Source organism: Balaenoptera borealis (assembly GCF_965194805.1).
Source record: "Balaenoptera borealis genome assembly, chromosome: X".
Taxonomy (NCBI): domain Eukaryota; kingdom Metazoa; phylum Chordata; class Mammalia; order Artiodactyla; family Balaenopteridae; genus Balaenoptera; species Balaenoptera borealis.
Window position 1 is genome coordinate 84,790,374 of NC_138881.1, and position 24,949 is coordinate 84,815,322.

Below are 24,949 nucleotides of genomic sequence, written 5' to 3' on the forward strand. Positions count from 1 at the left end.
CATAAATTAAGCACAAAAGTTAATAGTTACTCAGAATGATAAAATAGCTTGTAATAAATTACACATTTCAGAAAATACATCAAATATAAATATGACAAAATTCAGAAAAAAGAATCAGAACATTTTTATTAACTATCTCACACACTTATGTAATACTTTCAACTTGTGCTTTTTGGCTGCATAATCAGTGATCTGCACATAGGAAAATAATTTTGCAATAATTTCTATACAGAGAATAAGGAGATTAATCAGTATCATAATATAGTTAGTTCCTTTCAGTTTTATAACTCATTATTGACAATGCCATATAAACTTTAGGATTGTTGTCAAATTTAGGAAACCTTTGTCAAATATTTTTCATATGTCAGTTGTAAGATTTCAAGGGCTTTTCAAGTTTTCCTGTTCAGTGACAACTTTGAAGTAATCTTAGAATTGACAGCACTGATTATCCAGTTTGTCACCAATGACTTTGTTTTACTGGTGGATTTTGAGGTTTTCGTTACTTTTATCAATATCAGAAATTCACAGCAAATCAGCAAGAAATTTAAATATCTTTTCAATGTGATCATGATTCATTCCTTTTTAACTGAATTATCAAAAAAGCCAAGAGGATATTAATAATTAACTTCATGATATTCAAATAATTTCTATTATGTCATCACTCTATTTTCTTGTTTTTTAAATTGAATTCTCTTTAGTACATAAATTTTAAGATGATAAAAGGTATCCTTTATAGATGTCTAAATCAAGAGTCTATAGTGTCTCATGTGTTTTGTTGAAACATTTCAAATCTTCTTTAGACATTGCAGTTAAAATGGCATATTCCAAATTCAACTCCCCTTCAGTTATATCCCCCAAATGCACAGCCACTCCAGTACCACCTGATGGAAGGGGACATGTGAAGGAAAGTTGGAGTGGAAAAAGACAGTCATCATAACAGATTGTGGTTAAAATATCTTATGTGTTGAAATTCTGCCTATACCTAAATCCATATGAATACATTAAGGCACATCCAGGGTAAATTAGCTTCATGGTAAATCAAACTCTGGGTCTGACAAAAAAATGTTTCTTTAAATGATGAATAGGGATTTACTCTCATGCTGTCAGATGTCTTACATTAATGCTAACAATCTTTTCCTCACATTCCTTGAATTGTGATTTTTTTTTTCATGATTTCATAGGATCTAAGATCTTACTATTAGAAGGGACGTCAAGATATGGTTTAGGTGTTTATATATAGACATATAAGTTATTATTATGCCAACTTTATTGACAAGGCAATGAGGCTCAGGGATTTTATAGGATTTAGTCAAGTTCTCTTCCCTGCCAACAACCCCCGGAACACATCACTGTGAGTTAAGAATTAGAAATCAAGACTGGGACCTATTAAATTGCCTTATGCCAAGGGCATTTCAAACAGGAATCAAGAGCAGAGGAGCTACCGCAGCATGAATTCGAGTGAATATTTCCATTTTTGTTTATAAAATAAAAAATATTCTTGGAGAATATTAATAAGATAAAAAAGCAAAAGGAAGAAAATAAAATTTACTCCAAATCCCAGCTACCAGAAATAATCATTATTGGCATGTTATATAGTTTTCCAACATTTGAGCTATTTCCAAGTTTTTATTTTTGTAAACAATATTGCAGCTGACATCCTTGTATAAAGTTTGTTACACATTCATAATTATTTCCTAAGAATAAATCCTTAGATAAATTTCTAAGAGACCTGATACAAATTGCTAAATTGTTTCCAAGAAAGACGTCAATTTACATCCACCCACCTATTAATTAAGGGTTTCTATATCTCCACGATATAATGTGAAATATTTACATCAGAAGGAATGGATAATGTTTCAGAAATATGGGCAAACAAGATGGAAATGAACTTTTCAGAATACTTAGCACACAGGTACATATTATTCTAATACTCTGTACATCCAAGAAGCTCTTTTTTTTTTAACATCTTTATTGGAGTATAATTGCTTTAAAATGGTGTGTTAGTTTCTGCTTTATAGCAAAGTGAATCAGCTATAAGTATTAATATATCCCCATATCTCCTCCCTCTTTCCTCTCCCTCCCACCCTCCACATCCCACCTCTCTAGGTAGTCACAAAGCACCGAGCTGGTCTCCCTGTGCTATGCAGCTGCTTCCCACTAGCTATCTATTTTACAGTTGATAGTATATATACGTCCATGCCACTCTCTCACTTCGTCTCACCTTACCCTTCCACCTCCCCGTGTCCTCAAGTCCATTCTCTACGACTGCATCTTTATTCCTGTCCTGCCCCTAGGTACTTCAAAACCATTTTTTTTCTTTTTTTTAGATTCCATATATATGTGTTAGCATACGGTATTTGTTTTTCTCTTTCTGACTTACTTCACTCTGTATGACAGACTCTAAGTCCATCCACCTCAGTACAAATAACTCAATTTCGTTTCTTTTTATGGCTGAGTAATATCCCATTGTATATATGTGCCACATCTTCTTTATCCATTCATCTGTCGATGGACACTTAGGTTGCTTCCATGTCCTGGCTATTGTAAATAGAACTGCAATGAACACTGTGGTACATGACTCTTTTTGAATTATGGTTTTCTCAGGATATATGCCCAGTAGTGGTATTGCTGGGTCATATGGCAGTTCTATTATTAGTTTTTTAAGGAACCTCCATACTGTTCTCCACAGTGGCTGTATCAATTTACATTCCCACCAACAGTGCAAGAGGGTTCCCTTTTCTCCACACCGTCTCCAGAATTTATTGTTTGTAGATTTTTTGATGATGGCCATTCTGACCGGTGTGAGGTGACACTTCATTGTAGTTTTGATCTGCATTTCTCTAATGATTAGTGATGTTGAACATCCTTTCATGTGTTTGTTGGCAATCTGTATATCTTCTTGGAGAAATGTATAATTAGGTCTTCTGCCCATTTTTCGATTGGGTTGTTTGATTTTTTGTTATTCAGCTGCATGAGTTGCTTGTATATTTTGGAGATTAATCCTTTGTCAGTTGCTTCATTTGCAAATATTTTCTCCCATTCTGGAGGTTGTCTTTTCATCTTGTTTATGGCTCCCTTTGCTGTGCAAAAGCTTTTAAGTTTCATTACATCCCATTTGTTTATATTTGTTTTTATTTCCATTTCTCTAAGAGGGGGGTCAAAATGTATCTTGTGGTGATTTATGTGAGAGTCTTCTGCCTATGTTTTCCTCTAAGAGTTTTGCAGTGTCTGGTGTTACATTTAGGTCTTTAATCCATTTTGAGTTTATTTTTGTATATGGTGTTAGGGAATGTTCTAATATCATTCTTTTACCTGTAGCTGTCCAGTTTTCACAACACCACTTATTGAAGAGGCTGTCTTTTCTCCACTGTATATGCTTGCCTCCTTTATCAAAGATAAGGTGACCATATGTGCGTGGATTTTTCTCTGGGCTTTCTATCCTGTTCCATTGATCTATATTTCTGTTTTGTGACAGTACCATACTATCTTGATTACTGTAGCTTTGTAGTATACTCTGAAGTCTGGGAGCCTGATTCCTCCAGATTGGTTTTTCTTTCTCAAGATTCTTTTGGCTATTTGGGATCTTTTGTGTTTCCACACAGATTGTGAAATTTTTTGTTCTGGTTCAGTGAAAAATGCCATTGGTAAGGATTGCATTGTATCTGTAGATTGCTTTGTGTCATATAGTCATTTTCACAATGTTGATTCTTCCAATCCAAGAACATGGTATATCTCTCCATCTGTTTGTATCATCTTTAATTTCTTTCATCAGTGTCTAGTAGTTTTCTGCATATGGGTCTTCTGTCTCCTTAGGTAGGTTTACTCCTAGATATTTTATTCTTTTTGTTGCAGTGGTAAATGGGAGTGTTTTCTTAATTTCACTTTCAGATTTTTCATCATTAGTGTATAGGAATGCAAGAGATTTCTGTGCATTAATTTTGTATCCTGCTACTTTACCAAATTCATTGATTAGCTCTAGTAGTTTTCTGGTAGCATCTTTAGGATTCTCTATGTATAGTATCATTTCATCTGCAAATAGTGACAGCTTTACTTCTTTTCCAATTTGGATGCCTTTTATTTCTTTTTCTTCTCTGATTGCTGTGGCTAAAACTTCCAAAACTATGTTGAATAATAGTGGTGAGAGTGGGTAACCTTGCCTTGTTCCTGATCTTAGTGGAAATGGTTTCAGTTTTTCACGATTGAGGACGATGTTGGCTGTGGGTCTGTCATATATGGCCTTTATTATGTTGAGCAAAGTTCCTTCTATGCCTACTTTCTGCAGGGCTTTTATCATATATGGGTGTTGAATTTTGTCAAAAGCTTTCTCTGCATCTATTGAGATGATCATATGGTTTTTCTCCTTCAATTTGTTAATATGGTTTATCACATTGATTTGTGTATATTGAAGAATCCTTGCATTCCTGGGATTAACCCCACTTGCTCATGGTTTATGATCCTTCTAATGTGCTTTTGGATTCTGTTTGTTAGTATTTTGTTGAGGATTTTTGCATCTATGATCATCAGTGATATTGACCTGTAGTTTTCTTTCTTTGTGACATCTTTGTCTGGTTTTGGTATCAGGATGATGGTGGCCTTGTAGAATGAGTTTGGGAGTGCTTCACCCTCTGTTATATTTTGGAACAGTTTGAGAAGGATAGGTGTTAGCTCTTCTCTAAATGTTTGATAGAATTCACCTGTGAAGCCATTTGGTCCTGGGCTTTTGTTTGTTGGAAGGTTTTTAACCACAGTCTCAATTTAAGTGCTTGTGATTTGTCTGTTTATATTTTCTGCTTCCTCCTGGTTCATTCTCAGAAGGTTGTGCTTTTCTAAGAATCCATCCATTTCTTCCAGGTTGTCCATTTTATTGGCATATAGTTGCTTGTAGTAATCTCTCATGATCTTTTGTATTTCTGCAGTGTCAGTCTTTATGTCTCCTTTTTCATTTTTAAATCTATTGATTTGAGTCTTCTCCCTTTTATTCTTGATGAGTCTGGCTAATGGTTTATCAATTTTGTTTATCTTCTCAAAGAACCAGCTTTTAGTTTTATTGATCTTTGCTATCACTTCCTTCGTGTCTTTTTCATTTATTTCTGATCTGATCTTTATGATTTCTTTCCTTCTGCTAACTTTGTGGTTTTTTGTTCTTCTTTCTCTGATTGCTTTAGGTGTAAGCCTAGATTGTTTATTTGAGATGTTTCTTGTTTCTTGATGTAGGATTGTATTGCTATGAACTTCCCTCTTACAACTGCTTTTCCTGCCTCCCATAGGTTTGGCATCGTCGTGTTTTCACTGTCATTTTTTTTCTAGGTATTTTTTGATTTCCTCTTTGATTTATTCTGTGATCTTTTGGTTATTAAGTATTGTATTGTTTAGCCTCCATGTGTTTGTATTTTTTACAGATATTTTCCTGTAATTGATATCTATTCTCATAGCATTTTTGTCGGAAACGATACTTGATATGATTTCAATTTTCTTAAATTTACCAAGGCTTGATTTGTGACCCAAGATATGCTCTATCCTGGAGAATGTTCCATGAGCACTTGAGAGGAAAGTGTATTCTGTTGTTTTTGGATGGAACATCCTATAAATATCCATTGAGTCCATCTTGTTTAATGTGTCATTTAAAGCTTGTGTTTCCTTATTTATTTTCATTTTGGATGATCTGTCCATTGGTGAAAATGGGGTGTTAAAGTCCCCTACTATGGCTGTGTTACTGTCGATTTCCCCTTTTATGGCTGTTAGCATTTGCCTTATGTATTGAGGTGCTCCTATGTTGGGTGCATAAAGATTTACACCCTTCTTGGATTGATCTCTTGATCACTATGTAGTGTCCTTTGTTGTCTCTCTTTTTTTTTTTAATTGCAGTGCTTTAAATTTATTTATTTATTTATTTATTCCTGGCTGTGTTGGGTCTTCATTTCTGTGTGAAGGATTTCTCTAGTTGTGGCAAGCGGGGGCCACTCTTCATTGCGGTGCATGGGCCTTTCACTATCACGGCCTCTCTTGTTGCAGAGCATAGGTTCCAGATGTGCAGGCTCAGTAGTTGTGGCTCACAGGCCCAGTTGCTCCGCGGCATGTGGGATCTTCACAGACCAGAGCTCGAACCCGTGTCCCCTGCATTGGCAGGTGGACTCTCAACCACTGCACCACCAGGGAAGCCCTGTTGTCTCTTGTAATAGTCTTTATTTTAAAGTCTATTTGTCTGATATGAGAATTGCTCCTTCAGCTTTCTTCTGATTTCCATTTGCATGGAATATCTTTTTCCATCCTCTCACTTTCAGTTTGTATGTGTCCCTAGGTCTGAAGTGGGTCTCTTGTAGACAGCATATATACGGGTCTTGTTTTTGTATCCATTAAGCCAGTCTATGTCTTTTGGTTGGAGCATTTAATCCATTTACATTTAAGGTATTTATTGATATGTATGTTCCTATTACCATTTTCTTAATTGTTTTGGGTTTGTTTTTGTAGGTCCTTTCTTCTCTTGTGTTTAGAGAATCTCCTTTAGCATTTATTGTAAAACAAGTTTGGTGGTGATGAATTCTCTTAGTTTTACTTGTCTGTAAAGGTTTCAATTTGTTTGTCGAATCCGAATGAGATCCTTGCTGGGTAGAGTATTCTTGGTTGTAAGTTTTTCCCTTTCATCGCTGTAAATATGTCCTTTCACTCCCTTCTGGCTTGCAGAGTTTCTGCTGAAAGATCAGCTGTTAACCTTTTGGGGATTCCCTTGTATGTTATTTGTTATTTTGTCCTTGCTGCTCTTATTATTTTTTCTTTGTATTTAGTAGTTTGATTAATATGTGTCTTGTCGCATTTCTCCTTGGGTTTTTCCTGTATGGGACTCTCTGAACTTCCTGGAATTTATTGACTATTCCCTTTCCTATGTTAGGGATGTTTTCAACTATAATCTCTTCAAATATTTTCTCAGTCCCTCTCTTTTTCTCTTCTTCTGGGAACCTTAGAATTCGAATGTTGGTGCACTTAATGTTGTCCTAGAGGTCTCTGAGACTGTACTCCATGCTTTTCATTCTTTTTTCTTTATTCTGCTCTGTGGTAATTATTTCCACTGTTTTATCTTCCAGGTCACTTATCCGTTCTTCTGCCTCAGTTATTCTGCTATTGATTCCTTCTAGAGAATTTTAAATTTCATTTGTTGTGTTGTTCATCATTGTTTGTTTGCTCCTTAGTTCTTCTAGGTCCCTGTTAAACTTTTCTTGTATTTTCTCCATTCTATTTCCAAGATTTTGGATCATCTTTACTATCATTATTCTGAATTCCTTTTCCGATAGACTGCCTATTTCCTCTTCATTTGTTAGGTCTGGTGGGTTTTTGCCTTGCTCCTTCACCTGCTGTGTGTCTCTCTGTCTTCTCATTTTGCTCAACTTACTGTGTTTGGGGTCTCCTTTTCTCTGGCTGCAGGTTTGTAGTTCCCATTGTTTTTGGTGTCTTCCTCCAGTGGTTAAGGTTGGTTCAGTGAGTTGCGTAGGCTTTCTGGTGGAGGGGATTTTTGCCTGTGTTCTGGTGGATGAGACTGGATCTTGTCTTTCTGGTGGGCAGGACCGCATTCGGTGGTGTGTTTTGAGGTGTCTGTGATCTTATTATGATTTTAGGCAGCCTCTCTGCTAACAGTAGGGTCGTGTTCCTGTCTTGCTAGTTGTTTGGCATAGGGTGTCCAGCACGGTAGCTTGCTGGTCATTGAGAGGAGCTGTGTCTTAGTGTTGAGATGGATATCTCTGCGTGAGCTTCCATCATTTGATATTACATGTAGCTGGGTGGTCTCTGGTTGACCAATGTCCTGAACTCACACTCCCACCTCAGAGGCACAGGCCTGACACCCAGCCAGAGCACCAAGACCCTGTCAGCCACATGGCTGAGAAGAAAAGAGAGAAAAATAGAAGGAAAGAAAGAAAAAAATAAAATAACATAAAATAAAATAGTTATTAAAAATTAAAATTTAAGAAGTAATAAGAAAAAAGAAATAAGAAAGGATGAAGAGAGCAACCAAACCCAAAAAAAATCCACCGATGATAACAAGCACTAAAAACTATACTAAAAATAAAAAAGGACAGACAGAACCCTAGGAAAAATGGTAAAAGCAAAGCTGTACAAAGAAATCACACAAAGAAGCATGCACATACACTCACAAAAAGAGAAAAAGGAAAACAATATATATATATATATATATATATATATATATATATATATATATATATATATATATATATATATAAAGGAAGAGAGCAACCAAATCAATAAACATATCTACCAATGATAATAAACACTGAATACTAAACTAAGATAAACATAAAACCAGAAACAAATTAGATGCAGAAAGCAAACCCCAAGTCTACAGTTGCTCCCAATGTCTACCACATCAATTTTGGGATGATTCGTTGTCTATTCAGGTATTCCAGAGATGCAGGATACATCAGGTGGATTGTTGATATTTAATCCCCTGCTCCTGAGGCTTCTGGGAGAAATTTCCCTGTCTCTTCTTTGTTTGCACAGGTCCTAGGGTTCAACTTTTGATTTGGTCCTGCCTCTACGTGTGGGTGGTCTGAGGGTGTCTGTTCTTTGCTCAGACAGTATGGGGTTAAAGTAGCAGCTGATTAAGGGGATCTGGCTTGCTCAGGCCGAGGGGAGGGAGGGGTATGGCATGTGGGGCAAGCCTGTGGTGGCAGAGGCCAGCATGACATTGCAACAGCCTGAGGAGTGCCGTGTGTTCACCCTGGCGATGGTGGGCTGCACAGTCTCCTGGGAGGGGAGGTGTGGAGAGTGACCTGTACTTGCACACAAGCTTCTTGGTGGCTGCAGCAGCAGCCTTAACATTTCATGCCCATCTCTGGTGTCCACACAGATAGCAATGGCTCTTGCCCATCTCTGGAGTTCATTTTGGTGGTGCTCTGAATCCCCTCTCCTCATGCACCTTGAAGCAATGGTCTCTTGCCTCTAAGGAAGTTCCAGACTTTTTCCCGGACTCCCTCCCAGCTAGCTGTGGCACACTAGCCCCCTTTGGGCTGTGTTCACGCAGTCAACCCCAGTCTTCTCCCTCTGATCTGACCTCCGAAGCCCGAGCCTCAGCTCCCAGCCCCAACCCGCCCCGGCGGGTGAGCAGACAAGCCTCTCAGGCTGGTGAATGCTGGTCAGCACTGATCCTCTGTAAGGGAATCTCTCAGCTTTACCCTCTGCATCCCTGTTGCTGTGCTCTCCGCCATGGCTCCAAAGCTTCCCCACCCCCCATCTCTGCCAGTGAAGGGGCTTCCTACTGTGTGGAAACTTTTCCTCCTTCAGTACTCCCTCCCAGAGGTTCAGGTCCTCTCCCTATTCTTTTGTCTCTGTTTTTCTTTTTTTCTTTCACCCTACCCAAGTACGTGAGCATTTTGTTTCCTTTTGGGAATTCTGAGGCCTTCTGCCAGGGTTCAGTAGGTGTTCTATAGGAGTTGTTCCACAAGTAGATGTATTTTTGATGTATTTGTGGGGAGGAAGGTGATCTCCACATCTTACTCCTCTGCCATCTTGAAGGTCCCTCCCAAGAAACTCTTTTGAATAACTTTCTTGTTATGCTTGGATTTTACAGATTAAATCATTAAATTAAAATCCATGGGAAAAACAGATAATGAGAGTAGAGTTCTAGGATGTATTAGAAAACTGTTGCAGTGATATTTATTTAGGATAATATATCAGGTAACATTATTGTATAGTTATGGTGTTTAAATGTCAGATGGTCGAAAAAGTATAGCCCTAAAAATCTGGGCTCAGTATGGAAAGAATAAGGATGTACAATTCTGGGTGAATAGGTTGGACTCCAGCTAAACACTACAGTTATTGCTTGAATATGAAATACCTCTCTTTTGTCTATTGTGTAAGAACAATTATTTTAAAATTATCTAAAATTCTGGTGAGGTTTATAATGATTATAAGGCAAAGAATGACATATAGCAATGTAAGCCATTTGTACTAATATAATATTAAAATAAACTTCAAATAGAACAAATTTATATATAAATCTAAATTTTTAGAACTTATACATGAGGAGGATTTTTTTTTTGTAAATTAATTACCACATGCAGAGATTCTTTCAGAGTAATAATTTCACCAAGAGAGAAGGAATAGAAAGAGGTGGCCTTTTCTATTGCTTAAAGAATTTAGCAAACCGTTCAAAAGAGCAAATAGTCTTTAAAGTACTAACCCTTTTTAACAGGGCAGAAACACTTAATCAACATATTATTATACTACATCCATAGGGATTTAATAACTAAATTCACTATGAATTCCTTTAGAATAAAAATCTATAAAGTACTGTGAGGCCTGACACTGGGCCAACAGATTTTAACTTAAAAAATTGTGGTTTAAAAAAAAAAAAATTTAGTTGGGATAGCTATATAACTACAGATTACACTTTCTAAGAAAATCTGTATTTAAAAGACCAGGATCCCCGTGGGGTACATTTTCCTATCACTCTGCTCTAACCTCTAAGGAATTTTGTTTCTAGGGCTGCAGTTTTAATTACATACAATAAAACTGAGTCCAGTTAAAAGAATATCACGATGAAGATAAAAAGCTGGGCAAAATCTGTGAAGTGGTATTTATAAAATATAAGCACACTCCAAATAAACAACACCAAAAAATTCAAATAAATATGTCACAAAGCCTATTATTTCACTTTTGATACAAATTTAAGACATCGCAGTAACATAATGATAATGAAGTCTAAATTGTAGAATACTTCAAAATAAAGTATATTTTTAAATTAAGGTAAGTGAACAGTGAAAACCTTGTGAATCAAATATAAAACATAGTTAAAAACAGCTGTGAGGGGAAACAAATAACTCAGATACCTTAAGGAATTTATGGTATAGTTAAGAGGAGCAATTTTCCTGTAAGAATATTCTAAATGCAAATCTAATTTATCAGGCAGTGCAAAAGAATAGAATATTTCCATAAATACTACAGGGATATAAATAATAAGAATAATCAGAATGGGTATGCTAGTATCTGTAGATTTTAGTTAATATTTTCCACAAATACTGAAGTGTTTTTGAAAGAGGTTGTGTTGAATCTGTTGATGGGTATTTGTTGACTGAGAAGGACTCAAATTATTCTAAGAGCAAACTAGTTCAATATCAAAGAGCTGTTCTAAAATGCTTATCGAATGTTAAATTATTGAAGCCTCACAACAATTTATTTAGTGGGTACTATTGTTAAACGCATTTTTCAGAAGAAGAAGACAGAGGCAAGAGGGTTTAAGTATTTTACCCATGTCCACACAGCTGGCAAATGATAGACCCAGCATTTCAACAAGTTTGACTGCTTTGAAGATAGAAGTAAGATCTTTAGGGAGGTGAGAGCAGATGTGATCTATTTTCTGAGTATGTCTGCTTGGGAAAATAAAAGTGCATTTCCTTTAAAAGTGCAGGGATCAAGGTATATATGTGTAAATTAATTATTAACTATCTAGATACTATTAAGTACAACAACCTTCCCAGTCTCAGCTAAGTCAGCAGTAAACGATCATTGAGGACACAGTAGGAATGATAGACAGATTAGGGTTAGGGACAGGCATAACCCCAGTAGAGTTAAATGATAATAATTAAAGTACAGTTTGCTAGGCATTTTTCAGGTTTTATCTCTTTTAATCTTTGCAACAATTCAAAGCGTAGGTATATTGGTTTGGAATTTTTTGGTTGTAAATAACTGAAACAGACTTTAACTAGGTTAACAAAGAAAAGGAATATTTACTGTTTGGAACCAGGAGTGGTTCATGACACCCAAAGGCTTGAGTAGAAAGGCCTTGGAAAAGAATTGGAATTAGGAAATTGGAAGCTGTCAGGAAACCAGGGAGTACTTTCCCTCCATTTCTTGCCTCTGATTTTTTTTTCCTGAGGGTCTGCTTTATCTCTCTCACTCTTTAGCATAGTTCTCTGTTACACAGTCCCCATGGCAGAAGTGGCACTCCACAGGTCTCAAGTTCATAAACCTCATTTCTAACTCCAAAGATGGGAGGAGATAGGGAAAGAAGCTGATGGTTCAATCTGGGCTGGATTTGGGTAAATCAAATATGACTGGGAATGGTCATTTAACACAAATATGGCTATTGGCAGTCCATTTCTGTGAACCAGGGTTTCCATTAAGGGAATCACTATGAGCTTAGGTATACATAGTAGGTATTATATTTATCTTACAGGTTTAAGAGTCTCAATAGGGTAAGTAACTCCTCCAACATCTCAACCAAATCAGAAACGAGCTTTGGACCCAGGTCCTTATGCTCACAAAGCTGTCTTTTCACCATTCTATAATCTCTTCCTAAAGCAAGAAGCATTGTTATACAGAAAAGCTGAGAACTACATAGATTTACAGTTAGCTAAAACTAAGGATTTAGCTGTAAATGCAAAATAGAATGCATTGAGATGGCATGATGCTTCAGGATCAAAACAGATCACAACAGAATCAGTAGATAAAATTTATTGAAGAGAAGTCAGAAACAGGTAAGTGACTTGATCATATATATGCTAGTGCCCAAGCCAGAACTAAATGTAGCTGCCAACAGGCTTTGCGGCTTTTATGCCTAATTTTTAAGGCAGTGCCTATGAGATGTCAATAGTCCTGGTCTATTAAGACATTCATTCAGTGAACACTTATTGAAGATTGAGAATCTACTCCGGCAGGTAATGTATCCTGGGGATATAGCAGTGGACAAGACAAAGAAAATCTCTGGACTCAAGGAACTTACATTTTAGGTGGGGGAGACAACTGAAAAAACAAATAAATAGTATGTCAGGTGGTGATGAGTGCTAGGGAGGAAAATTTAGCAGGGTAAAGGGATAGAGAGTAAAGAGGGTCTATAATTTTAGTTAGGGTGGAGGGCGGTTAAGGAAGTCCTCTTTAAAGAAGTCAAATTTAAGCATAAAGTAAATGATTTGAGATAGGAAGTCATACAGATATCTGGGATAGACATGCGCTGGCCCTCCATTTGAATGCCTGCTTCATTGGTGGTCAGACATTGTGTAAATTGAGGAATGCCAATTCTGAATAATGCTTGAATCTTGGGGATCTTCTTTTATTAGAATATCCTCGTGGTAGATTGATTGCAAAAATGGCTCAAATCTTCACTTCTCTTGGTATCTATGCCCTTAGCAATGTGATTTTACAGTTCTTCCCCTCAATAGTTAAAGCTTATTTCCCCACTCCTTAAATCTGAGCTAGCCTTGCTCCTTAATTTGTCCAACAGAATGTGGCCAGTGATGGGCCTGTTTTGAGTCTAGGCCTCAAGAGGCCTCACACACTTGTATTTTTTTTTTTTTTAAAGGGTTCCTGCCTCCTCCATGAGAACAAACTTAGGCTATTCTGCTGGAGGACATGAGACCCTGTGGAGCAGAGCATTTTCAGCCTGGTGGCCCCAGATGAGGACTCACTCATATGAGAGAGCCAAGACCAGCAAAGTTGCCCAGCTGACCTGCAGATCTCTGAGCGAGCCTTGTTAAGCTCAGCCAACACATTGACTTATGAGCAGCATTATAATATATGGTTATTGGTTAGGCCATTGAAAATGGAATGGTTTGATATGCAGCATTATTATGGCAACAGATAAACTCATTCTTTTAAAATATTTTTCAGAGAATAATAACTGTCAGGAGTCAGGGGATCATGATTATTTAAATTTGGAATGTATACTTACAACTCAGCTTGGGATACTTTCTCCAGTTTTGAGAGGTGTGTGTGTTTGTGTGTGTGTGTGTGTGTGTGTGTGTGTGTGTGTGTGTGTGTGTGTGTGTGTGTGTGTGTGTGAAAAGTGCATGTGTCATGGGGTGAAGGGCGAGGAAGAGTGAGAGAGAATGTTGAGAGGATCAGGGCAAGTTTACTGTCTGCCAGGTATGCAAACTTGAAATACCTCTTCTTATTGCACCTGCCCACATGATGATGTGATGAAACCATTACACATAACTCCACAGCCACAAGTTGGTAGAATATGACAGGGGCTTCAAGGGGAACTTTTGTGTTCTTTCATTTAGGCTGCATCCTTCCCTTGTTACTGACAATGCCCCCACAATCTAGATAAAAGCCCACACATTCTCATTTTAAATAATACTGCTGGAAACCAAATTTCTCACACTCACTATACAAAACACATTTGAAAGATGACAAGAGCTAAATTACAGCCTTCACTTTCACCCCATCAATCTTCTCGATGTCTGCTACAATCTCACTTGTACAAAACAATTCCAATTAGATTTTATAAAAACACTAAAAATTTCCTAAAGTGGCAAAATCCTTCTGTTTTTTTTTTCATTTTTGTAATGTTGTGTTTTTCTGTGAGCTTACTCTATTTCTGTTTATTCAGACAATAACATGATGCTTTGTGTATAAAGAAATGTTTATGAACCATCACTAAGATGTATATTTTGAGCTGTGTTTTACAATTACAGGGATGGATTTACACTGATCTCTCTCTCCTCTCTCACCCAATGTCCAAGTCTGAGGACTGCTTTCTATAGGCATTGAAATAGAAGAGAAGTGAATCCTGCCCATATCCTGAACTTAACTGTGTCCTCATCAGTTAAGTTCAGTAAGTCCTGGCTTTAATTTCAATAGAATCTCTTGATGTAGGCTTCAAAATATTTTTTCAACTGTTATCACATTCTGACTTAAAATTGATATGCTGAGCTTCTTATTTTAAGCTTCCCAAATAAAAATTACAAAAAGGATGTTTCAGCAAGCTCATATGGCTATTTCCTTCAGCAATAGTTGGTATTATTTTCAATTACTTTGCTCTTGGTGAATGAGCATATTTGTATAAAAGACACAAATTTAATAGTTTGCAATTATTTCAAGGATAATATTTTAAAAAGTGAAACAATTATACTATGTGTACTTAATATTACTTATATTTACAAATTGGTCCTTGGCATTGGTCTTAGATAATTTCTCACTAAATCACATATTAGCATAGAAATTTTATGTATATATTTTACTTATTATTTAACTGTATTTACTTATTTGTGTACTGCTTCATTCCAAAATCAGGATTTGAAGTTAGATAATTCAAAGATAAGTTCAACAACATTTGAATAATACTTCTTTTATAAATGTGTTCCTTAAAATGATGCTGTCTTGAGATCTAACAATTTTCAAAAGTGACATTAAGAAAATATTACACTGTAACAAATTATCATAACACCCATTGGGGAATGCACAAATATTTACATAAAGAACCCAGTTTAAAACACTACACAAAATTCTTTTTAAACATCTTTATTGGAGTATAATTGCTTTACCATGTTGTGTTAGTTTCTGCTGTATAACAAAGTGAATCAGCTATATGTATACATATAATCCCATATCCTCTCCCTCTTGCGTCTCCCTCCCACCCCTATACAAATTTTTTTAAAGTATTTCTGTTAGCAATTTAAAAAAATACATAGGGACTTCCCTGGTGACGTAGTGGTTAAGAATACGCCTGCCAATGCAGGGGACACGGGTTTGAGCCCTGGTCTGGGAAGATCCCACATACCGCGGAGCAACTAAGCCCGTGAGCCACAAGTACTGAGCCTGAGCTCTAGAGACTGCAAGCCACAACTACTGAAGCCCATGCGCCTAGAGCCCATGCTCCTCAACAAGAGAAGCCACTGCAATGGGAAGCCTGTGCTCCGCAACTAAGAGTAGCCCCCGCTCGCTGCAACTAGAGAAAAGCCCGCGTGCAGCAGTGAAGACCCAACGCAACCAAAAATAAATAAATAAACTAAATAAATTTCTAAAAATAACAAATACATAGACATGGTCAATTTACTCTTCTCAATAATAATTGGTATGCTGAAAATTTGTTAGTTTTCTATTTAAATAGTAATTTCCTATAAATTTATTTGCAGGATACAATCTATTCAGCTCTATAATAGACATTACATTTTGGATCAGGAAAGTGTCATCTATATGTTATGATCATTCACTTTTCTGCTTAAACCCCATTAGAGGACATTCTGCAGACCTTAGGTGCTCTCTTTTCCATACACTTGTTGGTGTTTTGTCCATACTCCAAAGGAAATTGTGCCTTGAACTTGAAAATTGCTCTTAAGTCATGGTGTTCACATCTACCAGTGATTTCTGCTACACAAATGGGGTATTAGGGTTTGTATTTTCTCAAGGACAATTTTTCTCATCATATCTCTAGAAATCATTTCAACTATAGTTGAAATGACCAGGATAGTTGTACATTTTCTGCCTCCTTACAATACTAAAGCATTGATTGAGCATATGATTTCTTGCCTCATATGGCATTACTTTTAAAGTAGTTTGAGATCTACTCTCTGACTTTGGAAAAAAAAATTATGCTTGAGAGTAAGAGAACCTATAGAAATTAAGTCCAAATCTCTGCTTGCAAGGAAGTCTTCAGCAAGTAAAGGCAAGCTGTATCTTTTTTGGATAAGGCTGTTTCTTTTAAAGGTTGAATATTAATAAATTTCAAGATATTCCTGCAGCTTTAGTAATTTTATTCATCAGGGACCTTGATGATTCTGATAGAAATATACTAGTGTCCATTATTAATCCTCTGCATATGCAGTTATTTAAACTTTGGCAGCACAGTGGGGGAGAAAGAACTTAGTTCTGCAGTTTACAAAATCTGGATCAGAATCATGGACCCACCACTAATAACCCATATTCTCTTGGTCAAATATGACTCTTGTTGAGGCTCCGTGTACCATCTCTAAAAGTGACTCTATCACTACCTTACCTACTCTCCCCTGGAGATGTTAAGAGGAGAGAATGGGATAATATATTTAGAAGTTCATTACAATTGGTAGATATGTTGAAATAAAAGCTAGTATTTTCTTGAGACAGGTAATATGCTCACTACGTATATGATGCTGAGTTTGCCTATTTCTCCACCTCTTTTCTTCCACAGGAGTTTGCACTAAAACAACAGCTGAATCCTTTTATATATATGACTTACAACGTGATGATACATCGGTGACAAGAATCTATAATAACAGAGGCTACAGCTTTTTTAATGTTAGTGATTTTGGTGAGGTGAAGTTTATCCTCAAGATTACACAGACAGGTTCAGAGGAGCGGTAGTTTTCATTTGACTTCTTTTTAATTTGAAGAATGTTAGTGACATAGGAGAGGTTTTTGAAAAGTAGGAAGAAGAGTGTTTGTCAGGCTTGGGGTGATAGGAATTTCCTGGTAAAAAGCATCAAGTTAAAAGTGAGAAAACTAGATGAAAGGAGCAGTGAGATGGACATGGGCTGATCTCAGAGAGTAGGCATCAAAGGAAACACTTCAAGAAGTTTGACATATCTTAGTGAAAGACTCTTTAGTAGAAAGCAAGTGTGGTCTGAATGGTGAAAACAAGAAGCCACTATAGAGTTGAAGAGAGGGTGAATTAGCCATTGGGAAAACAGCAGTATAGCCAGAGCCCTCTGAAAGAGAAATAACCAGGCCTGAAATGGGCATTTTGGAGATTAATTTCTCTAACAATGGATTATTCTATTGAAAGAAATAACTAGAATAAATAATGGCTTAAACTCAAGTTCTAAGCATATAAGCTAATTTTGTAAAGCACCCTCACCCCTCCACTCTGATTTTCTTCTCACAGGCTCCTATGTACTACAGAAGCTACTTACTGACATAGATGGGTCTCTGCTAATGAAGAAATCTAGAGAGTTATGTAAATGCCAGTTCTTAAGCAACAATAAAAGAAAAAGCAGTCTACTTTTAAATAGACCAGTATTTAACTAGCTGTTTTCAGTCATCCTATACCATGGAAAAGTGGGGATCTTTAAAACATAATGCTTCACAGTTTTAATCAAACATGAATCCCTTTTCCTCTACGTACAATAGCCTCTTATACCCAGCAGTGATTACATAGCCCTCATCACTGACTGCTGGTGTCAGAAGCTATATCAGCATCTTCAGTGGCAGCTGGATAAAAAGTTTCTATGTTTATCTTAAAAAAAATATATTTCATGCTACTGTCTTGTTATACAGTCTGAAAATACATTCTGATTCAACTCTGAAAAGAAGACAGCTTAAATACTTGACAGCAGTTATATAGTCAAGGCAGGCCATAATTTCTGTTTCAGAAACCATGTGTGCAAGCTGATTTTTTCCTCTACTGCTAGAGTTTTAGGGCCAGATTTTCAAACAAGCATTTGTGTGCATAAAATGGGTAATTGCACACACAAATGGGCAATTTTGTATGCAATTATCCATTTTGCATACGCAATTATATGCTTCTGAGGATATAGCGCATGCACGTGAAATTTGGTAAGCATAACCATTACACCTTCCTTTGAAAATTTGGTCCACATTGCAGGTTTATTGCACAGAAGAAAATTGGGATTCTTCTTGTTTGATAACGTAATTGCACACATTACTTTTCCTTGTATCATACTCTTTAATCAAGGATTTCAAAGCCCATTAAATTATTAACCCAATCATCCCAACGACCCTATTATCTATGGATGCTAAATGTTATGACAATCTCATTTTAGAAATTAAGAAATCAAGACACAGAAGTTGGACTTTTCTAAATATTAACCACTTTCCATATAGGCTTCCTAACAAATAGTTCCCTAGAATCCACTCTCCATCTGCCTGCACAAATGCAAATCTAAAAGAACAATTATTGCAATTGGTAAAGGAATTGAGCATAAATGCAAAGTTTCATTCCCTGTGGTCCAACTAAGCCAAAGTTTATTCACATTTCTGTACTGACAAAAAACTTGCACCGTTTCCTTCTTCCAGCATAGATCAAGTAAGACAGCAAGTTTTAATAGGAGGGCTTGTTCACCTGGGAAATTCTTATGTCTTTGTCAAAACGAGAGAATAAAACATTCACTCACTTCATGGAAGTAAATTGTGTCTTTAGGTTTGCAGCATGTTTCTCAGAAAGCTGATGAAAGAGGTTTATTTGACTGATAACAGCCTGAGTTTTATAGTTACATATGTGGCTTTCTCACAAAGCTGAAAGCAGGAGTCTTTGTGGCTTTGATAGCAGGGAAAGAAGACAGACACTTGTGAATATTTGTTGTTGTTGTTGTTGTTGCAGTTAACTTAGGTGCCCTTTCGTATTCATGCTTGACTTGCTACCTGTCTGCCCTGTCATTGTGCAGTCTGCGTTGACAGTATTGCAGAGACAGAAAGCTCAAGTTGTTCCAGAGAAGAAAAGAGAGCAATCAGGCCCTGCTAGGAAAAAAAGTCAGATTGGCACCTACTACACACAGATTACAGTTTGACAGCAGCTTTGTCTGAAACCTATGAATTGCTTACATTATGACAAATTAAGGTCCTTTAAAATGATCTTACTTGAGGTATTATTTTTTACTTGAGGTATTATTAGTTATTAGCAGTAGGAATAGTAGTAGCAGCAGCAGATGTAGTTGTAATAGTAGCAGGCAAAGTAGGAGTAATACTACTAATGACAAAAACAGAAGCACTTACCATTTATTTGACTACTTCCTGTGTGCCAAGCACTATGGTAGGTATTTTAAATAAATTGTCTCTTTTGTGGGGAGGGATAAATTAGGATATGGGATTAACAGATACACACTCTATATATAAAATAAGCAACAAGGATTTATTGTATGGCACAGGGAACTATATTCAATATCTTGTAATAACTTATAATGGAAAAGAATCTGAAAAATATTTTATATATATATACAAAACTGAATCACTTTGCTGTACACCTGAAACTAACACAATATTGTAAATCAACTATACTTCAATAAAAAATAAAAATAAATAAATTGTCTCTTATAATGCTCATAGAGCCCCTGAGAGATATTTTTAATCATTTTGACAGATGAGGAAATGAGAGGTTTAAAAACTCTGTGGTCATATAGCTAGCAAGGAGCAGAACTGGGATTAACTTCAGTGTATTCAGATTTTAAATGCTACGGAAGTGAAAATGGGTATAATTCCATTTCAGCTTCATTCTTATGTAGTTGCAGAAGATACAAGGGAAATTTTGGCAGATAGTTACTTATATCTCAAAATACCATTCAGGGGATATGGTTTTTGTAATTCATGCATTTGAAAATTAAATTTTGCTAAGTATTATCAGGTAAAAAACACCACCTGTGTTACAAGTCATGAGTTAGAAATAGTATTAAACAGAAGGAGGGGCCAGACTTTGAGGTATAATGTTATTTCTTGGTGAAAAAAGTAAATTATTTGCTTTAAGGTATGTGTGTGTGTGTGTAATTATAATTGCACTGGAGAGAGTTAGCCTTCTAAAGTACCTGACTCTGCCAATAGCATTAGTTTCTTCCTTTAATAATAACTACAGCTGAGAAAGACCTCAAGGAATAAACTGCATGCTGCTCATTAGTCTTAAACCTTTCATGATGAGCATGTTTATTGGGATGTTTAATAATTTGTGTTTTCTTAGAACCTTTCATCTTAGAATCCCAGTGAGCTTTATAAACATCAGTTCTCTTAGCACTGCTACTAGGAAGAGGTATATGTGTATATGTGGCTTAAATATGCCCCAAATGATTAAATGGTCTACTTTATGCCACAAAGAGTGGACAAGACAGTTATGGAAGTCATTCTTTGATTGCATAGTTTATTTTAAACACACATGTAAAACCATAAAGCTCAGGAAGGGTCTCCTTGAGTCTGTCACATAATTAAAGTGATCCAGAACAGCTCTGTAAATAAGTTTGATAAGTTAGAGTTCTGTTAAGGAATGTCCATGTACTTGCACACACACACAGGGAGGTTGGGCCTTTTTTGGACCAGATTGTTTGGCCAAAGATTTCCCCTTTGGCCCATATTTATCCAGATGCCTTATGTCATAGCTCATTTTTCACAAACTCTCTCTTCCTCTTGTGCATATTAAGAAAGTTTGTTATTTAGCAATCGTTTTACTTGGGATGCCTAATAGACAAGAAGGAGCCTGCAACTAGGTTGCCTCTATGCCATTTACAAAAGTGCAGTGCGGCTACTGTATCTCCAGAGTGAAAATGCTTTGTGTGAGTATGAGTAGTGGGGACTGGGGAGTTTGACTTTGACTGATATGCTGGAAAAATACATTTTCTTAAATCCTGTAATACAAATTCAAGTGTTAAGAGTTTGCACTCAGATGTTTCATTCCACACCCAAGTTGTTCTTTTGCATGCCAACAGTCACACAGTTATCTCCTTAGCACAAAAATTTGTAATTTTAAGCTATTCTACATGCTGAAATATTTACATAGAGGTAGGCCCTGGAAACATATAACTTTAGCCCTTGGTGAACTATTATAAAAGAGTATGCAAGATAGCATACAGATATGCAAAGTACAGTCTGGTTCCTCTGATGTTTTTTTCTTATCTTCACCGACCTCCTTTTATGAGGGATACCGTTCAATTTAAAGTGAATGAATTCAGTTTTTTCCTTCTGCCCTATGTTTCTGCAAACCATCCCTTCCCCATGTAACAATTTCCACTCAGGCAAATTTCTCATCCTCATAATGCCTTCTACATTTCCTTTTTCAGGTAGTGTTTCCGGAAGGTAGTTTTCTCCTTAAAGCAGCTTCTTTAAGCTTGAAGAAGTTTTAGCTTGTTCACATAAAGCACTTTCTTTCATCTAAGAAAGCATTCTAAGGGAAGTACAAACTATCAGGCAAGCTTAGCAAAAGGGCTAGTTTCTTTAACTTCAGAAAAGTCAGCATACAACAGTTTCTGAGGTTTGGTGATATTGAGAGTTTCATGCACTCTTATGGTTTAATTCATTTCAGAAATGAAGAGAATATTGTTTATTAGGATTTTGCAATGTTTGCAATAATCATGGTTACCACAGATAGTTTTCATATATTATTTTTAATTTATGCACAAATGGTCCAATTAAAAATTGTGATCTTGGGGCTTCCCTGGTGGCGCTGTGGTTAAGAATCCGCCTGCCAATGCAGGGGACACGGGTTCGAGCCCTGGTCCGGGAGGATCCCACATGCCGCAGAGCAACTAAGCTCATGCGCCACAGCTACTGAGCCTGCGCTCTAGAGCCTGTGAGCCACAACTACTGAGCCCAAGTGCCACAACTACTGAAGCCCATGCGCCTAGAGCCCGTGCTCCACAACAAGAGAAGCCACCGCAATGAGAAGCCTGCGCACCGCAATGAAGAGTAGCCCCCGCTCGCCGCAACTAGAGAAAGCCCGCACACAGCAACGAAGACCCAACACAGCCAAAAATAAATAAATAAAATAAATAAATTTATTAAAAAAAAAATTGTGATCTTTGTTGGAAAACTTTGGAGGAATTTAATGCCTAATCAGAATTCAACAGATGATATTCTCATCAGCAAAAAAGAGTAAGACCTTTACCCAAGGCCAAAAACAAATTATCCAATCACCCATGTATGATATAGCAGAATGAGAAGATTTAGTGTGTATTTAACTGGAACGCATGTATTTTGCAGGCTCACTAGATGCAAAATCATGTAGAACAAGACATCACCAAGCTATTTGAAAATGAAATGGTAGTTTACTCATCACTAGGGATTTGGCAGCATTTCTGAGCTGGGTGTAATAGTTCAGGATAACCTGTCTTTTTTCAAACTCTCATATCCTGAACAGATTTTAGAATTCTTGAAAATGGAGAACACTGGGCTCCTTTCACTGAAAGATACATTTTTCAAGGTTATAATTTTATTGTGAGCATTTGTTGTAGTGGTGGTCTATTTATGAGGAAAGACCAAGGTCAGATGGTTGTGCATCATTAAGAGACAGATGATGAAAGGACGAACAAAATACATTCATCAGCAAACCAATATAAAATGAAAGAAAATTAACAGGGGAGAGCATGGGGCAATGAGTGAAAAAACCTCTATGGCTTCTCAATCAAAGCCAGATAATATGCCTTGTTACTCTCTCAGTTAGCTGCCTCCCCCATTTGCCATTCAGAGGCACTCATTTCTCCCCCACCATTTATTTTAATTAAACTAAACTAAACCTTGTGTCTGTTAATTGCCATTCACATTTTCTTGGCTTTTCTGACCCTAAGAAAAACCTCTTTAATCTCAGCAGAAATCCCCTTTGCTGCCTGTATTCTAATAGGCTCATTTTCAACATGATATGTAGCATTAGGTAGAGCAACGACTTCTGTCCCCCTTCATTGAAACTAGGTATCTGTTTTTCTGTACATTGCTCTCAACATTTGCCCTTAATCATCTATAAAGTCAAATATTATTCACTGTGCCTATTGACTTTCCTCTCACTGACAATCCTGTAAACACTCAGAAACTGCTTTATCCTGATGTCTTGCACATGCCCCTTGGCATCCTTTGTACCATTTGCTTTTATTTAAGATGCTTTTTCACATGACACTGTGAAATAACTATTCTATATAAGCAAGAATGTAGAAAAATGATTATTAAGACCTATCAAATTCTTTACCCCTTTTTCCACTACTATATTTATATCCAAGATTTTTCTCCCTCTTAGGGAAAGGTGGCTTTTAGAACATCTTTGGTTAGTAAGTCTTTCAAGGTTTTTTTTTTTTTTTCCTCCTTCTTCTTCAGATTGTTAGAATCACGTGTACTACAATAAATACCAAGTTCAAGCCAAAGTGGAGCATATCAAATTGAGAAAGACCCCAACAGACGTTAAAGTCTCAGCACCATAGATTTTCTCATGATGGCTAAAGTATACATAGAAGTGACATTCAATAATTTAATGACAACAAATCCAAACATATAAGGTAAAAACTCCCCATCTGTGCCCAATTCTTTAGCAAGTGTTCACAATTCAAATGCTACAGGCTTTTCTAGGTCATTTGGCATTATGTGAGAAATCACCACTCTGACCCCATATTGTGAAGCATCAGTAGCTAAACAGATTGGCAGGGCAGGGTCATAATACGCTAGACTCCTTGAGGACATCAGTTGCTGTTTAATCAATTCAAAAGTAGCTTGACATTCCTTTCAACAATGACACTGTTTATTTTGCTGTCATCGTTCTATCATAAAAAGTAACTGCTCTAGGAAGATTTGGCTTAAATTCCCTGAAGTAGTTTTAACAGAAATAGAAAGAATATGTAATTCTATATGTAGACAAATGATACATATATTTGCATGAAGAACAAAATATATATTGTACACATAAATAGATGATATATGTATATATATTCATATTTATGTAATAGAAGGCAGAATTAATATTTTAATTATATGGTAAGAATTTTTGCTGAAAATACATTTTTTTAGACACTCAGTAGACAAAATGAGTGTAGGAAAAAAAAATTTAAACATTTACCTTATTTTCAGGATGACGGTCAAATAACTTTGACCCCATCAACTACTCTGTAATGCATGTAGAATTAGATACCAAACTAAACAGCCATGTATGAGACTTAACTGACATTCACTTAAGAAAATTAAATCTTTACAAGAGTGTAAATATGCTAAGGATGGGGGATGAGCTGTTGTTACTTGATTCCTACAACTTGGTCACTCATTCATTCATTCACTCATTATTTTCGTCAAAATTTTTGATTTAATTTGACCTTTTCTTAAAGCTTTTTGCCTTTTGGCTATTCACTAGCATGCTTCTCAAATGAGAAATATTTCATATTGACCTTCTTATTTTCTAGTTTTTCATCATAATTAAAGGTAATGGGGGGCTTGAGAAGGAAGACTAACTGGCACTACCATAATCTCTTCCTGCTGAACAAATTCATTTCAGAACTGTCACCAAACATAAATCCATGATATATGAAGTTCTACAAAATTTACATCACTTTATAATTCTGCAATTAGGTTCATTACTTCAGTGTATGGTTAATGGTCCATACCTAAGAAGAGCTTGTGTTATAACTAGTCGCTATGTATTCTTATGGTGACACTTAATATACATATATAACTGATGAAAACAAATGGAGGAAATTGTCAACATTCCCTCCAAAAGCTATACTTGGAGTTTCACTTTGATGTGAATGAAACAATTAAAAGTAAAAAAAATGCCCACAATTATAAAAGT

The 24,949-nt window shown here is 36.4% G+C and overlaps 2 long non-coding RNA genes across 2 annotated transcripts in view; both read left to right on the top strand.

Moving 5' to 3' along the window:
* LOC309620840 overlaps nucleotides 1-24,949 on the top strand; it is a 387,201-nt gene that overhangs the window by 280,455 nt on the left and 81,797 nt on the right. The window lies entirely within an intron of this gene.
* Nucleotides 274-22,203, top strand: LOC309620823. Its single transcript, XR_014239671.1, has 2 exons — nucleotides 274-13,735; nucleotides 13,788-22,203. It is a non-coding gene; the product is annotated as an uncharacterized lncRNA (long non-coding RNA).